Source organism: Ursus americanus, chromosome 10, assembly GCF_024610735.1.
Source record: "Ursus americanus isolate L20-20 chromosome 10, mUrsAme1.1.p, whole genome shotgun sequence".
Classification (NCBI taxonomy): domain Eukaryota; kingdom Metazoa; phylum Chordata; class Mammalia; order Carnivora; family Ursidae; genus Ursus; species Ursus americanus.
In genome coordinates, this window is record NC_142136.1 from 41,789,512 (window position 1) to 41,806,630 (window position 17,119).

General features: G+C 34.9%; 1 long non-coding RNA gene across 2 annotated transcripts in view; it reads right to left on the minus strand.

Annotated features, from left to right (window-relative positions):
• Nucleotides 1–17,119, minus strand: part of LOC123801085 (uncharacterized) — a 424,009-nt gene that overhangs the window by 11,490 nt on the left and 395,400 nt on the right. For both annotated transcript variants that reach the window (XR_015725929.1, XR_015725930.1), the window contains exon 11: nt 9,625–9,714. This is a non-coding gene — a long non-coding RNA (uncharacterized LOC123801085). The remainder of the gene's footprint in view (nt 1–9,624; nt 9,715–17,119) is intronic.

Genomic DNA, 17,119 nt, shown 5'->3' on the forward strand with positions numbered 1-17,119 from the left:
TATGTGACATTGGAATCCCTGAAGGAAAAGATGTGAGAAGGAAAAAGAAGAAATAAATTTAATAAATGATGGCCAACTATTATCTAAATTTAAGGAAAACTACAATCTTGCAGATCACAGGTCACTGAAGAATAACACAGAAATAAATCACAAGGTACATCATATCAAATTACTGAAAAACTCTGACAAAGATAAAATCTTCAAAAGATTGTGGAGAGTGGGAGAGATAAGCATATTATAGACCAAGGAAAATATGAATAAAAGAATAAAAACTAATCTTATCAGAAAATATGCAGATAAAAAGAATGAAATGACATATTTCTGTCAAATACTGAAAAAGAAAGTCAATTTATAATTTTATACTTAGTAAAATATCTTTCAAAAACAAAAACTAAGACTTTATTGCCAGGAGAGCTGCACTATCAAGATACAAATAAAAAATGTTAAAGAGCTGTTTTAGACATTAGAGAGATGATACAAAACAGAAATGCAAATCTATAAAATCTATAAAAAGAATGAGGACGGTCTGGAAGGGTAGACACAGTTATGGATAATGCATATTTTCTCTCATATCTTAATTTCTTTAAAAGATAAGGAAATGCTTAAAGAAAAGTAGTAATACTAGTATATTGTGAATTTATAATATAAATAAAAGTAGTATATGTGATAACCACTACAAAATAGAATGGAAAAATGGACGTTTGAAGTTATAAGAGTCCGGAAATGTACATGAGGTGGTATAATATTATTTAAAGGTAGACTGTGGCATACTAAAAATGTATATTACAAATCCTAAAGCAGCAAATAAAAAATACTAGAATTAAAGGGGCTCCTGGGTGGCTCAGTCAGTTAAGTGTTTGCCTTCAGCTCAGGTCATGATCTCAGGGTCCTGGGATCAAGTCCTGTGCCAGGCTCCCTGCTCAGCAGTTAGCCTGCTACTCCCTCTCCCTCTGCCTCTGCCCCCAACTCGTGCCTGCTTTCTCTCTCTCTCTCTCTCTCTCTCCCCGTCTCTCTCAAATAAATAAACTTTTTAAAAATACCAGAATAAGATAAAAATTTAAAAAAATCATCGTGAGCAAATATAAAAAATAAAAGGTAATGATGGAAAATAGAATACTGGAAAATAGCCTAATAATGACAATAATAAAGTGGAAAAAATTAAGACAGAGATTGAAGAACACCTGAGACAACAAATACTTGATGGTAGTTTTAAGCCAGCATTAAAGATGTTGGTAACTGAATTAGATGTAAATGATCTGAAGTTTCAATAAACACATAAATCATCAAATTGAATTAAAAACTATAACCAGCCATACATAGCTACATGAAAATCATTTTAAATATAAAGACAAAAGTCAGGTAATAGCAAAAGGATGGAAAAATACCATTAACATATGCATAAAAAAGCTGCAGCAGCTATTTACTGTCAGAGAAAATAGGCTTGAGAACAAGGAATATTGCCAGGGATGAGGAGGCGTATTTCATAATAACAAAGGAATCAAATATCAGGAGGACATAACAATCCCAAAGGGGTATTTGCACCCAACAGCAGAGCTTTAGAATAACTGAAACACAGTGATAGAAATAGAGAGAAATATACAAATCCACAATTACTGGTGGAGATGTTAACATTCCTCTCTGAATAATTGATGAACAAATAGAGAAAAAATAAGTAGGGTTCTGAAAAACTGAAACAGTGCTAATAAAAAACTGGTCTTTGTAGATACTTACAGAATGGTCACTTAACAATAACAAAATACATATTTTTTTCTCAAATGTACATAGAATATTCACCAAGGTAGAATATATTCTGGGTGATAAAACACAACTCAATAAATCCAAGATTATTGGAATCATATATATTATGTTCTATGACCAAAAAGAAATTAAACTACAAATCAAAAACAGACACATATATGGAAAATATACAAATATTCAGGAATTAAACAGCACACCTTTAAGTAACCCATAGTTCAGGGAAGCAACACAAGAAAAAAACATGAATTATATGTTTTTATATATATTTTTCCCACTTAATCTGAATGAGTGGAAATTAATCCCAATATAAAATTTATGGGATGCAACTAAACTAGTGCTTAGAAATAAATAAATGTCTCAAATTAATCATCTAAGCTGCTTTCAGCTTTTCAATAGTAGTTATTTGAATAGTTTGGTCCTTTCCTTTCCTTTTCCTTCCCTTTCCTTTCTCTTTCCTTCCTTCCTTCCTTCCTTCCTTCCTTCCTTCCTTCCGCCTTTCTTTTCTTTTTTCCTTTCTTTCTTTCTTTCTTTCTTTCTTTCTTTCTTTCTTTCTTTCTTTCTTTCTTTCTTTCTTCTCTCTCTCTCTCTCTCTCTCTCTCTCTCTCTCTCTCTCTCTCTCTCTTCTTGGCTCCATGCCCAATGCTGAGCCCAACACAGTGCTTGAGCTCATGACCCCGAGATCAAGACCTGAGCTGAGATCAAGAGTCAGACGCTTAACCAACTGAGCCACCCAAACGCCCCTGAACAGATTTTTTAAAAAGTTGTATACCTCTAGCCAGACTGATCAGTTAAAAAAAGAAAAAAAGTGAGAAGATACACAATAACAATGTCAGGTGTGTAAGAGGGGACAAATGGCAAATCTGGCAAAGTTTGAAAGGATAAATTGGAATATTATAAATAATTCTATTCCAATAAACTTGGTAAACTAGATCAAAGGAATATTTTTCTTAAAAAATAAAAACTGCCAAAACTCACTCAAGAATATACAGTTCACCCAAAGCACCCTCTTCATATATATTTAATAAATAGAATTTGTCATTAGAAACATTGCCACTGAAAAAGAAAAGACGCCAGAACAAAACAGCTTCAGTGGTAAATTGTATTGAATTGATAAGGACAGAAATCATAAGAATTCTACAGAAGCTCTCAAAATTTTTATAGAAGAGATGAGGGAACATTTTTATCTCATTTTATAGGCCCAGAATACCCTGAAACCAAACCCAGACAAAGGCATTACAAGAAAAGAAAACCGTAAATATAAATGCAAAAATCCTTAACAAAATCTTAGAGAACAAATCCTAAATATGTATTCAAAGGACCATACATTATGATCAAGTGGATTTTATCTGAGACATGCAGTTTATTGACATTTGAAAATCTATCAATGCAACTCACTATAATAATTGACTATATGTGATCATCTTACTATATCCAGAAAAGTCCTTTGCAAAGTAAAATACACATTAGCTATTAGTACTCTTAGCAAAGTAGGGACTTAAAGGTACTCACTCAATGTGATAAAGGTTCTTTCTGAAAAATCTCCAGATAACATTACAACAAAGATATCAAGGCCAGGATATCTACTCTTAACCATTGCTATTCAACATTTTACTGGGAGTCTTAGCCAGTGCAGCAAGACAGCAGAAAGAAATAAAGGCATTCAGTGATGAAAAAAGGGAAATAAAATTGTCTTTCTTTATAGGCAATATGATTTTCTATGTAGAAAATCCTGGGGAATCTTCAAAAGAGTTACTAGAATTAGCTGGTGGGTAAGGTTACAGAACACAAGGTTAATACACAGTTTCCATATGCTATCAGGAACAATCAAAAACAAGTTAGAACTATCACTTATAGGGGCGCCTGGGTCCCCCTGCTTGTGTTCCCTCTCTCGCTGGCTGTCTCTATCTCTGTCAAATAAATAAATAAAATCTTAAAAAAAAAAGAAAGAAAAAAGAACTATCACAGATGCATCAAAATACATAGGAAAGGTTTAAAAATATGTGCAAAAGAGTACAATAAAAAATACAAAGCATAATAGAGAAATAGTAAAGATGACATCTTGTTGAAGAGAGGTACCATGTTCAGGGATTGAAAAAAATATGGTTAAGGTGTCAATTCTGCCCTGATACACAGAGTCAATGCAATTATATTAAAAACCTAAGTCATCTTATTTTGTAGATATCAAGTTAATTTTAATAAAAATTCTAAGATAATAAAATAATGAAAACAATATTTCAAAGGAAAAACAAAGTTGGATGTCTAAAATATTTGATTTAATATTTTCTATAAAGCTGGGGCACCTGGGTGGCTCAGTTAGTTAAGCGTCAGACTCTTGATTTTGGCTCAGGTCATGATCTCAGCACCATGAGATCAAGCCCTGCGTTTGGCTCTGTACTCAGCGGGGAGTCTGCTTGAGATTCTCTCTCTACCTCTGCCCCACTCCCCTAAAATAAATAAATAAATCTTAAAAAATATTTTCTATAAAGCTACTGAAATCAAGGGCAGACATTTAGTAAATGGACTTAAAATTCAGAATAGGATTTAAAATTCAGAAACAGACCCACAGGTATATGTTCAATTGAATACAAGGTAATTTAATGGGGAATGAATTGTCTTTTTGACAAACCAAATGAATCAAATTACATTTATCCATAAAAAAGAAGAAAATAAAAAGGACTCAAACCTCATAACCAAAAACAAATTTGAAAAATATCACAGACCAGAGAGACTGGGGAGACATGACAAATAAATTCAGTGTAATACCGTGGTGCTATGGGCTGAACTGTATCCCCTCTCCCCCAATTCATGTTTTGAAACCCTAACTCCTTGTGTTACTATATTTGGGGATAGGGCCGTAAAGAGATAATTAAGGTTAACAGAGGTCATAAGTGGGGGGCCAAATCCAATTGTGGCCTTATAATAAGAGGGAGAGAGAGGTCTCTTTCTCTTTCCACGGATTCACCCAGAAAAGGTCATGTGAGCAAACAGCAAGAAGGCAGCCATCTATAAACCAAGAGAAGAGTACTCTGGACTCAAACTTAATTTGCTGTCACCTTGACCTTGAATTTCTAGCCTAAGGAACTGTGAGAAATAAATTTCTGTTATTTAAGCCACCCCAGTTTATGTTACTTTCTATGGCTGCCCAAGAGACTAATACACCTCTATTGGATCCTGGAACAAAAAAAGGGTATTAATGGAAGAACAGGTGGAATTGATAAAGATGTTCTGTATCGTGATTTCTCTGGTGGTTATGAGATTATACGTATTTGGCAAAATTCACCAAACTGTGCCCTTAAACTTGAGGAGACACTCTAAGTTATACCTCAATAAAATGGATTTAAAATTTTAAATATCCTTATTGTTTAAAGGACAATGAACACTTTGAGACACTGAGATTCTAGACTTTAAGGGTACCAAAATCAATTAACAGTGGTGAAATGCTTACATAGTAGACTAGTTAATGTTAAATAGATTCTCTAACTTTAAAACTAGTAAGTAGATTGATATGTATTTTTTCCTAACAGCTGAGTTAGCCTTATGGAGACAGGTCAACGATCATATTTCCGTTTGTTTTACAATCAAAGAACGATGTTGCTAGGGGATAATGCCAAGAATACTGTGGATTTGTTTGAGGATAGCAAGTTCGTGTATTCATGTGTCATTATCACAGCTCCTATCAAGGTTTAATTCCCCCCTCTTGTGTTTTACCATGAAAGAGGAAAAGGGAGAACAGTTATGGATAAAGGCTGAAAGCACGAGCTCATGACTGAGGATATGAATCTCTTGTGCCCATGTTCATTGCCTCTTCCCATTCAGCACCTCCAGAGATAAATACACAAATCTATGTATGGGTAAGTGGGTGTGAGTTAAAGCATACTGAACTTGACCTTGTTTAAGGTATCAATACTAACTAATGGGATATATCTGAAATTCATAAGTGATCTTCAAAAAAATCTTCCTTCAAAAAAGCAGTGAAGAGACATGTGATTGCATTTTTACTGAGCAAAATATCACAGAAGGTCTTACAAAACACTAGTTAGGTCATATTCCTAAAATAAGTCAATCCAAAAGCAAGTTTTACTTTGTGGTTAGATTTTGCTGTTCATCAAGATATAAACAGCTTAATAAGTTGTGGAGTATACATGTCAAGAAAAAAATGTAGAGTCAATTGAAACTCAAAAAACATAATGCATATGTAAGCTAAAAATAAACACATGATTCCATATTCACTTTAAGTAGTTCAAAACAAGGGAAAACTAATATACTGTCTACACCTAGTGTATACATAGGGCATAAAATTTTAATGAAACAAATGAACGATGAGCCTAAAATATAAGTGAGGGTTCAACTCTGGTGAGCATGTGAAGTGAATGCAAGGGACAGTCACCCTGGAAGATTCCAGTTTCTAGTCCTTGTTCTCTCACATATTTTTTTTTTTAAGATTTTATTTATTTATTCGACAGAGATAGAGACAGCCAGCGAGAGAGGGAACACAAGCAGGGGGAGTGGGAGAGGAAGAAGCAGGCTCCTAGTGGAGGAGCCCGATGTGGGGCTCGATCCCATAATGCCGGGACCACGCCCTGAGCCGAAGGCAGATGCTTAACCGCTGTGCCACCCAGGCGCCCCTGTTCTCTCACATATTTTGTCTGTTTTCTACTTGTTTATGATGAGGTGGTTTCCTCAAGGGCTGGAAATGTAAATCTGCATATTTATTTCTAATCTTCATCTTCATGTAGTTTTTTTATTCATAATATTTTCCAAAGGCTATAATCAGAAAATTTTTCCAATTTCAACGTGCCTCATTCTATTGTTTGTATCTTTATTATTTTTTAAAATTATATCTATGTTAGCTACAGAGAATTGAGCTCTGACTCAGCTGAGTTTTCTTTCCTCCCTCACTCCCTCCCTTTCTTTCTCTTTTCTTTTCTTTCTGCCTGCAGTAATGCATTCTATATTATGGAAGAACAATTGCAACATATTGTAGGAGATGCCTCTCTTTCTCATTTCCAGTGAACTGTAGTCTGTATATACTCCCTGTAGTCATCAATTCCCTTAAACTAGCCAGGATGAAAATGTTTTCCTCTATTTCTTCTCATTAACATTTTTGCTATAATTCTGATAGAGAGGTTTGCAATCTCCTTTCTTTTTTTGTTGTCACCTTTCCTCCCCATTTCGAATGTACAAGGTAGTTACAATAAGGTAATATATGTTACAATAGTAAAAAAAAAAATGCAGAGAACACACTGAAACCAAATAAATTATTAAAAGTCTATTTCTACGGCAGGAAATGATATAATATTCCACCTAACTTTGTCTATAGTAAACTACTAATGTTGTGAAGACAAATCCTATGTGTGACAACCAGATTGGAATCCTTTCCAATGGGACAATGATTTCGGAGTTCCACTGGAGAGCTCCAGTCAGTCCTTAGGATTGTGCCAGGGAACTTCATTGCCATTAAATACTTTTGATGCCCCCGGCAGGAAAGCCATTCACCAGAAAGCTGAAACAACCGAACTCCTGAAGCTTCCCAGTACTCTCCAGCAAAGCAACAGGGCCCTTTGTGTTTCCTGCGTAAGGTTGGAGGGAGCCCCAGAAAGGAAGTAGGAAGTTGCTGAAGCAGAACTTCCTTCCCAGGCCAGCTGGATCGGAATGTAAGAATTGGTAGAGGAAATGTAGTGAGAAGAAACTTGAAGAACTTATTTGGTTTTGACTATTTTGATCAATGTGTTTTTAATTTTTAATCTGACTTACTCTATTAAATAGTTCTGAACATCAATCAAAATCAGAAAGAGAAGTTCACCATACTGACTCTGAGTCAGAAATGATTTGTCGTCACCCCTTAACACTTATATCACAAGAATAAAAAGTCCACGGTTTTTTCATGTGGCCAAATAATATATACTTTTTTCTAACTCCTTAGAAATTCTTATTTCTTTCTTCTGGATCCACTGCTAATTCTCTGTAGCATGTCCCTCTTTGCTAGGATCAATTAATAGATTGAGAACAGTATTTCAGGGATAGACTGCAGAGCTCTCTTGTGTGTGCAAAACAAAGAAACCAGAACACTTTTAAAAGAAAGGATTTTCCTCAGTGTCTTAGGACCCACAAATAACCTTGAAGACCAGAAAGTTCAGTTTGTCCTATTACAGCTTTTGAATTGCTGAACATATAAAATAAAAAAGTGGGTAAACATTGCCACCCAGTGTTCAATTTGAGGTATTGTACACCTGATAGTGATTTTTCTTTGTGTTATCCATTGAGTTCAAGGTTAAGTCTTTAACTTAATCCCTTACGTCCTAAAAGGCTCTGCTCTCTTCTTCTGAAATCCTACTCTAAGTCAAACGGTTCATTTGTTTATTTCAATCCAATATTCTGCTCAACATTTCGAAGTCCCTATCTCTCAGAGTAGCAAGAACATATTTAATGTTCTCTTCAAAATTTCCAGTTTTACATAGAACAATGAGAAAAGAGTACGCATACATATGCATCGGTGTACATCCTCCTAGAATATTCTATGTTGTGTCATCTAGAAATATAAATCATTATACAATTTATTTTTAAAGGATAAAACCATTGTTCTTAATTTCCACAGCTTAGTCTGCATCTGTACTCAAGAATTTTGAAAGTAAACTAAGATGCACCGTGTTTATTATATATTTATACAGTGATATATGCACACACACACACACACACACACACGCACACACTTTCTCAATGGGGGCTTCAAACAAACTGAACTCATTTCAGATTCTGAAATGTTATCCACACTTGCTGACCTCATACTAAATTCACACAGCTAAAGAAGTTACACTAAAAATAAATCTTACTTATGACAATTCTTTAATCAGTTTCTTTTGCCTGAAATAATATTCTAATTTTAAAGCTATGTTGTAGGTGTCTATAAAAAGAAGATATGAGTGAAGCAGAGCTGGCAAGGAGACAATTGAATTTTGAAATATTTAGAAAGGAACATGGAGAGAGATATGAGAGGAGGTACATGTCCTTAGGAGAAAAGACTGGTGCAAGGAGAAAGGGCAAAACTATTTCTGAAATTTTAAAAACTGCCTAAATTCCAAATAGAAATCCCCCCTCATTTTCATCTTTTTAAAGCCTAATTAGATTTCAGTATAATTCAACCCATACTTCCTGCATGCTCTACTTTTTTTTTTTTTTAAGGAGCAGTTGAGAAAAGGGGGAGGGAAAAAAAAAAACCTCCTACTTCTTTTTATTTCTAGGTAGACGCACTCATTTAAGAGTTTTTTTTTTTTTTTCCCCAAGTGCTATTTTTGTAAGAGAGGCATGATAATCAGAGAATAGTCTAAGGACTAAGACTGAGACAGCGTCTAGTTATCCAACAAGATGAAGGAATGGAATAATTGGAGAAAGTAGAACACTATAGAGATCTATAGGGAAAACTAGATTGAGTAAAGAGTAGACCAGGAAAAGAAATAGTGCCACCAGTGTCACCTGAAACAAAGATCACTGACTTCCATAATTTAACTACTTAGAATGTAGGTATAAGGAGAGAAGACAACTCTGTTTTGTGCTGTCGTGGGAAGGCGGAAAAAATTGGCAACACTGTGAGCAGGAAGAACCATTGCAAATCTTTAGCCAAAAGAGTTAGAAAATAGAAATACTCTTGAGCAATACCCTTTTCAATACTAGAGAGTTAATGTTTTAACGATGGCTGCTCTATTTTACTTTTTTTCGGTTCTCTCAGTCCAAATAAAGGGTACATTTTTGAGCTCTTAATAGACAAGAGCTAAGCCATAGTATTTCAGTTTTCTTTTTATACATTATATTATCCATTGGCTATGAATTAATACTGCTTTATAGCTAACGGCTTATCAAATATATAATTACCTCTTATCTACGTGAAAGATCAAAGTTGCATAGCAGGTAACTTCAGGGGATCTTCTGTCCTCCCCTCAACACTTCAGCTTGACGTCTTCTCTAAAGGATGGGAAAGGGAAGGCAAAGAACTATTTATGTGCATGATTTTAAAACAAACCCACAATTTTTAAAAATATATTATTATTTGATAAATAGCTCTCTAGAATCTTCAACAATGAAAGTAGGTATTGATTGAAGATGCTTCATTATCATTAAAGTAAAAACCAATTCATAGTAAACATAAAGAAGCCTGCATATTTGAAGGACTTTCTAAAAGTCAGACTCTCAGTTATTTATCAGCCAGAGATTTTTATTTGGAAAATAAATAAATAAATAAACAAACATAGATAAATACAAAGATTTTTATCCTGTAATTACTTTTGTGATTTTTTTAATCTTTTCTATCTGTGAGGAGACAGCATACTTTATGAACTCAAATGGTAAAGAACAATACTGCATTCCTTCCACAGAGCAATACTCCCCATATTTAACCTCTTCCTTTATTTCCCACCTTCTCGTATCAGATATGGGGCCGGAAATGATTATCTTCCATGGCTGTACCCTAGTGGGGAGGGATTACTCACCCAAGAAATTAGCCTTCAAATGAGTAATGCAGAATGAAATTCCTAAACGACTCCCACAGCCAAAGGAATCCCTCTCCCCAAAGCAGAAAATCCTTTATGTTATAAAGCATCTTTTGGTTCTTCGTTCACCTTGAGAGATCCCAGGACCCACCAATTGGGAGGTTGAAAATTAGATACAAATGACCTCTGCAGTTGCCCCCAAAATTAAAGGGGAGGAACAGGAAGATATTATGGTGCGGAGATAGTTTGTTTTTTGCATCACAAAAACTTCCCTCTCTTTTTATGGTGTAATCTAAACATTTTTAAATTGAAGAATATAAATAGATTCCACTGTCTACACCTAAAGCTGAAAGAGAAAACAGGCTTCAAAAACAGGCTTTTACTTTTTTCCCTTCTGATAACACATTAAAACAGAAGATGGGAAAGTTTGACATATTTCCAAGTACATCTCAGAGAATACTTGGAGGCTCCTCAGGAAAAAAAACCCAAAAAGGTACAAAAAAATAAATAATTCAAAAAACTTGGTCCATTGCTCTTGTGTTTATAAAGCATGAAACAATGAATTCAGAATGAGAAGGATAAGCTTCATATTCCTAAAAATCAGCTTTTTGAACATGAGGTATACAGTTTTACAAAACAAGGATGGGTTATCTCCTTCATTGGACTAGTTCACCTGTTCTCCTGACATCAGTTTAAACTCTCCTAAGTTTATTTCCTTCTTCTTATCCATTTTTCATAGACTGTCAGCTATTTACATTGTGACCTACCTGGGACCACAAAGGAGAAGGAAACTTCAGAATATGTCAATGACCCATAAAGAACCCTATGGTCTTCTCTAAAATCCACAGAGAACCACTCTACATTCTTGTTATTGACTTTGACCTAATAATGTGGAAACCACTTGCTCTCTCTGCTGGCTTTGTAGACCATCACTGTGGATTGAATGTTGTACAAGGTTTACAGAGTCACCGAGAGGATGTTCAATATTGTAATGTTAGCTGGGAGAGACGAACTACATACTCCTCTGCAACAAAAAGAGTTATTATAAAGCTAGGGAAGCCTAGCTTGGTGTTTTATGAACTCTGGTATGTGTGTTAGTCCTGGGTGTGATGAGTACACAGGCTAATTCCACTATCTCCACCCACATGTTTGGGTATTTTACACAGGTGTAAATTTGAAAAACCTAACGTGTTGGTCTTTGGGATGACAAGTACACATTTGACTCTGGACGTATAGTCTACATGCGTGCAAACTCCACATTTCTGCAGCATGAGGAGTTCCTCCCTGGACATAGGCAACTCTTAGGTATTGGTGGTGATAAGGTGCTGTGGCCACATGGAGAGATGATCCACACGTACACTCTACAGAGTGGATTCAGATTTAGCTTTGCTGTCTGTACTGAGATGACAAGAAGGTCACGAAGTAAGTTAGGTTGTATAGAGTTAGGTATTTGCTTACCTGAGAACAACATTCCACAAAGGGTTTTGTGTGGAATACTATGTCTAGGGGATGTTTAGAGAGGTTATTTGAAAGGTTGTTCTCTGGTCAAGTACACTTTTCGAGAAACCAGGATCGACAAAGCTAAACTGTTTTCTGTTTTCTGCTTTTTACTTCAGGATTGTTCAGACCCCTTGCTTTGTGGGTTGTGACTCTCTGTAAGTGGGACGTAGGAGGCTCCAACTTCCAAAGTTACTTAGTCCTCGACTTCATAGAAGTCTATCAGAACCAGTAAAATGTAAACATTTAGAATCACTGACAGAGAACACCGGAAAGGATTTCTTTTTCTGTTTTGGTATTAATGAAGTATTGCAATATATTGACTATAGGATTTTCCTTTTGTTTTGTGTGAGAGGTCTGTTAACTGACTGACAGGATAATTTGAAAGGAAAATAAGACTTAAATAACCATAAGGCAATGTATGACTGGTGTTTCCGAGAAGCATTCAGACTCATTTTGTTATTCATTGTTCCTCTTAAATGATTGTTATTTGGTACCGCAAATACATGCAAAATATATATATATATATATATATGAATATATGAGTATATGAGTAGGCCGTTTAAGGACTGAATAGTGCTACTTCTTCAAGTACATGTAGGACTAGATGATGTATATTTTGCATTGTAAGCTTTGCACCTAACATAATGGAATGATTTTTAGTCATTTCAAAAACACTTGATTTTCTTCGTAGGTATTTTCTTATTGAATTATAAACACTGTATTCTAAGGATTTTAATGAAACAAAAGCACATTAAAATCCTAATCCATGGTAATTCAATGCAAATCACAATTACTTGACAACTGCTTCTATTACTGAAAAACCTGGCAGTCTATTCTTCACAAGCAGTCTTGCTCCAGCTTCTGCTGTGAACACTGGGCCCCATGGAGCCGCGAGATAAAGGAAACACAAGAATACTGGGATCTCATATATAAACTCACCCAGTCCCAACAGAAACACGAGAGAAAAGTGAAAAACACGGCATTTATTTTAGAATGCCCATAGTCTAACTATCCTAGAAACAACGTGGGCACCACAGAACATGGTAGATAACTTAACGTCTACTAACCATTATAAAAAAGGTATTCACCAATGAGAGATTTCTGTTTAATATTAAAGTTAGTCTTGCGAGAGCACCAATGATTAAGTTCAGCATCACACACACACACACACACACACACACACACACACACACACACAAATGGAATTCTCAATTCTGAGTCTAAAACATGAAGATGCTGTTATCTGAACATCTTCAAGCGCTATGTAATGTAAAAAGCGTTTTAAAAAGTAATGTAAAAGAAGGAGAAAACAAAGATTAACTAGAAGGATATGATAGTAAAACAAATGCATGGATCACTGGAGACATAGTTTGAACAGGTACATGTGATTTTCAGAACCTAAGCACAGCCCCGGTTCCATCTCCATTAATATTGTTTACTATTCTCTTTTCTGAGCATGCTACATGTATAACTGAGACAAAAGGTTATACTGTATCAACTCACTGAGAGAAATTATTTCAGATTATTTAAGAAATGCAAGAGTAAGTCTCTCAGAAGTATAAATTCCTTACAACTTTCTCTTATGTTCTTGTATAATTAAAAATGTAGAACACGTGAAATAATTTGTGTATCGCTACAAACATAAATACTTAATACTCTACTAGGGAAATTGTCAGAAATGTATTTAAAAGGAAAACTAATAACAAAATATGAAAGGATATCATGGAGAATTTTTCTCACAGCTTTTCTCAGTCGAAAGAACTCAATATTGGACATGTTAAATGATTAAAGTGAATTGCAGTTAGAAAACATTTATATTAAAATACACAATTAATTTAACTGCCAAGGGCAGAAATGTGCTGAATACATTACACTCTATGAAGGTGATTCATTTGAAAAACCAACAATTACTACGCTATTTAATTTTTCTCTTACTTATTTCTGACTACTACTTAGAGGCATTTTCATTTTACAAAATCAGTGAAAGCCACTAGTAACATATTTTTCTCAGTGACTATACATTGCCTTTCAGATTCTAGCTGGGTGAATTAGTAACCAATTTCTATTTTTTAACTTAATGCATATCATTGCTCACCATTTAGAAAGTTCTAGTTCATAGCATATTTTGTTTTTGTTATTTAAATACATTCAATCCACATGAATTTTGCTTTAAAAATATTTTCATGACATTACTCAAGCATTAACTTTTGAGGTAATAATGATGTTTTCCCAATCACGTGAAATAATACAAGAAATGCTTGTGTTATAATCAGAAATTGATGCATGGATTTTAAGCTGTTAAGATTTAATATTAAACAATATAAATGGTAGTCTTTCTAAACCATCTTTAAGCCTTTTAATGTAACCATTTTAGCAAACAGTCATAGAGTCTGCACAAAATAAACAGCATGTTAATTTGCAACTCCAGATAATTCCAAGTTGCTTATGAGGCCTACAGTTATCACACGGGGGAAAACAGTTGTTATTGTACTTTCTAAATTTGGTAATAATATTTAAACACCAATGCCCTTGGCTGGTGAGTTAATACAATGACTAGAATTCACATCCGTGTGTCACACCTGATGTAATACCCATTGATGACGGCAGAAGTAGAGGAAGAGATTTGTGTCTGTCAAGTCACACACCCATGAAGGGGATCCACTGGTGAGTGGAGCCAGTTTCTGCTGACTTGTAAAGTTGATTTTTAGCATTTCTTACCAACCTCACATTTGGTAGTTTACAATTGGCCACGGCAGGAGTATTTATACTGTAGAAATTGGCAAATGGTACAACTCAGGGATTTTTTTTCTTTTTCCTATAGAGTCAATTCACCAACACACCACTGATTTGGGCATTACAGAGTAACAATAAAAACAGTGAGGTAAAAAAAATAAAAGACAAAATCAGGATAGTATAGACAAAAGATTGTGATTTTTACCTACTTCACTCTTTTATCAGAACTTATACTTCTCTTATATTTCTATACATTGCTTAATTTTAACAATAGAAATTAATGATAGAAACCCCCCTTACTCTGTCTTAGTCATTGATTTAGGCTCTACTCCACCTAGCTTTGTCTGTAATATGAATTAAAGCAATTTTCATTTGCTTCTTTTCTCTTTCTGCTTTTAGGCTTATCTGCAAATCAAAGAGAAGAATTAGCTGAAAAGTATGAAAGAATAGTATAAAATGCTTCACAAGGGGGGGGGGTGCCTGGGTGGCTCAGTCAGTTAAGCATCCAACTCTTGATTTTGGCTCAGGTCATGATCTCAGGGTCCTAGGATTGAGCTTCTGCACTCAGTGTGGAGTCTGTTTGGGATTCTTTCTCCCCCTCTCTCTCAACCCCTCCCCTGCTTGTGCTCTCTCTCTAAAATAAATAAATATTTAAAAAAATGTTTCACTAGGAGATACTTAAACCCCTCTGTATCCTGAGATGCCTAAGGATAGCTTATGTTAGTCATCTTTATATACCAATAAATGGCTTCCAAAGGGTCTGCCACAGTGAGTATTCATCAACTCATTAAATCCAATGTTAAATTTATGATCAATTGGATAATGTTCTAAAGATACTGAACCTACAAGTTTTAGCCACCATTGTGAAATATGTCAAACTTTCCCAGCTGTTGATGTGAATTCTCAAATAGGTACAGTATAAAAACATTTGGCATTGACGCAGCCATTAATATTAGGGGAAAAAAAGCATGTTACCTCTAACCACTAGGGACAAACAAGTACACTTGATTGAATCCAATGTTAAGGGAACTATGCTTCATGTGTTTAAAACAGCATTTTTTTCTACTTATTATGTCTCTTGTTGACTGAGGAGAGTGGGGAAAAAGCACAGTAATTCTGGAAGATGAACAGCAAAGACACTGTGAAAGAAAGAAGAGGACTTCTTAGTGACAGCCTCATAAAAGGAAAGGACAAGGAAGAATAAAGTGACGTTATAACTGCCAGAATAAATTATTGTTTTTTTATGAAATGGTAATTCTTTAACAATTCATTTTGAGAGGTTTTTTTCCCTGAAAAGCATAAATAGATCTTATAGAAAAGAGGCAACTTATGATCAATCACCCCACAAACACTTTCTCAGTCATTTCTGTGCCAAATACTGTGCTGAGTATTATGAGGACGAAAATAAAAGTCTATGACTGAAATAGGTAGTTTTGACTTACTTGAAACTCAGAGTTTAGTGAGAAAAGATAAGCACGTAAAGAAACAATTGTACCACAGTGTTTGATATCCTGAAGAAGATTATATATGTATATAATATATATTATATATATATAATGTTTTTAGAAAAGCAGCATTTGAGGAGGGTCTTGAAGGATACATAGGAGTTCACTAGCATATAAAAATGAAGACGGTTCATGTAGATGGAGCATGTAGTGAATCATGGCACTGGAAAAGTACATGCCATATTCGTGGAGCACAAGAATCTGAATGAAATGCACAAGGGAAGAGGTGAGATGGAGCTGAGGGGCATTTTTTATGCATAGTGCTCAGGGCTTTGTGGGTCCTACCTAAGAAATTTATTCTATAAGCAGCAGAACAGCTTCACAGGTTTTAAATGAGAGAAGATGTGGTGCAGACAGACATGTTTTGTGTCTTTAACTACTCTGACTTAAATAGTTCAGGCAAATAAGGAATAGGAATAAAGACAGACCCAAATGACATTTTTTGGTTAGATTTAAGAAGCTTGACTCTCAGTTGTTTCACAGATTGTGGTAGTGAAGTTATCAAGAGTATATGGGTATTGGAGTGATTGGTAGAATTTGGGTGCAATTGATCCGAAAAAAGCGGATGAGGATGGGCAGGTCTGCTCTGAAAAACCAGACAGCAGTATGTCAACTCTCAAGTCTATCGATTTCCTCTCATGTCTATACATCGATACATGTAAATCACAGGTAACAATAATTCCAAATCTTTTGGGGTCGTTGTAGGAACTGAAAGCGTAGATGCACATAAACTTCTGTAAGCAGGCCTGACACTTATTTGGTGGCTACTATTACTATAGAGTTGTCAATAGTGTGTTAAATGCCAGGCAATAGGCATTTGACTTTAAGACTGCTATTTGAACTACTAATGTTTTGTTTTAAGTCCTATAAGAACATTATTCAAAGTGTTATTCAACCTGAGTAGTTTGGAAAAAGGACTTCCAATATTAAATTGAAGTTTCCACCTTTGCACAGTTTTAAGCTAAATCTAACAATGGATTCATTTACAAAATACTAACTTTATGCTTTATGATTAGCATTACCCACCTCCTGCACTAAAATCTTGTTTTTATTTTTTTTAACTCTGATTCTACTTCATTTCTTGGAGTAATGTCACCTCAATTAAGAGCCGTCTTAGTCATTGCCAGTTTCATCACCAATAAT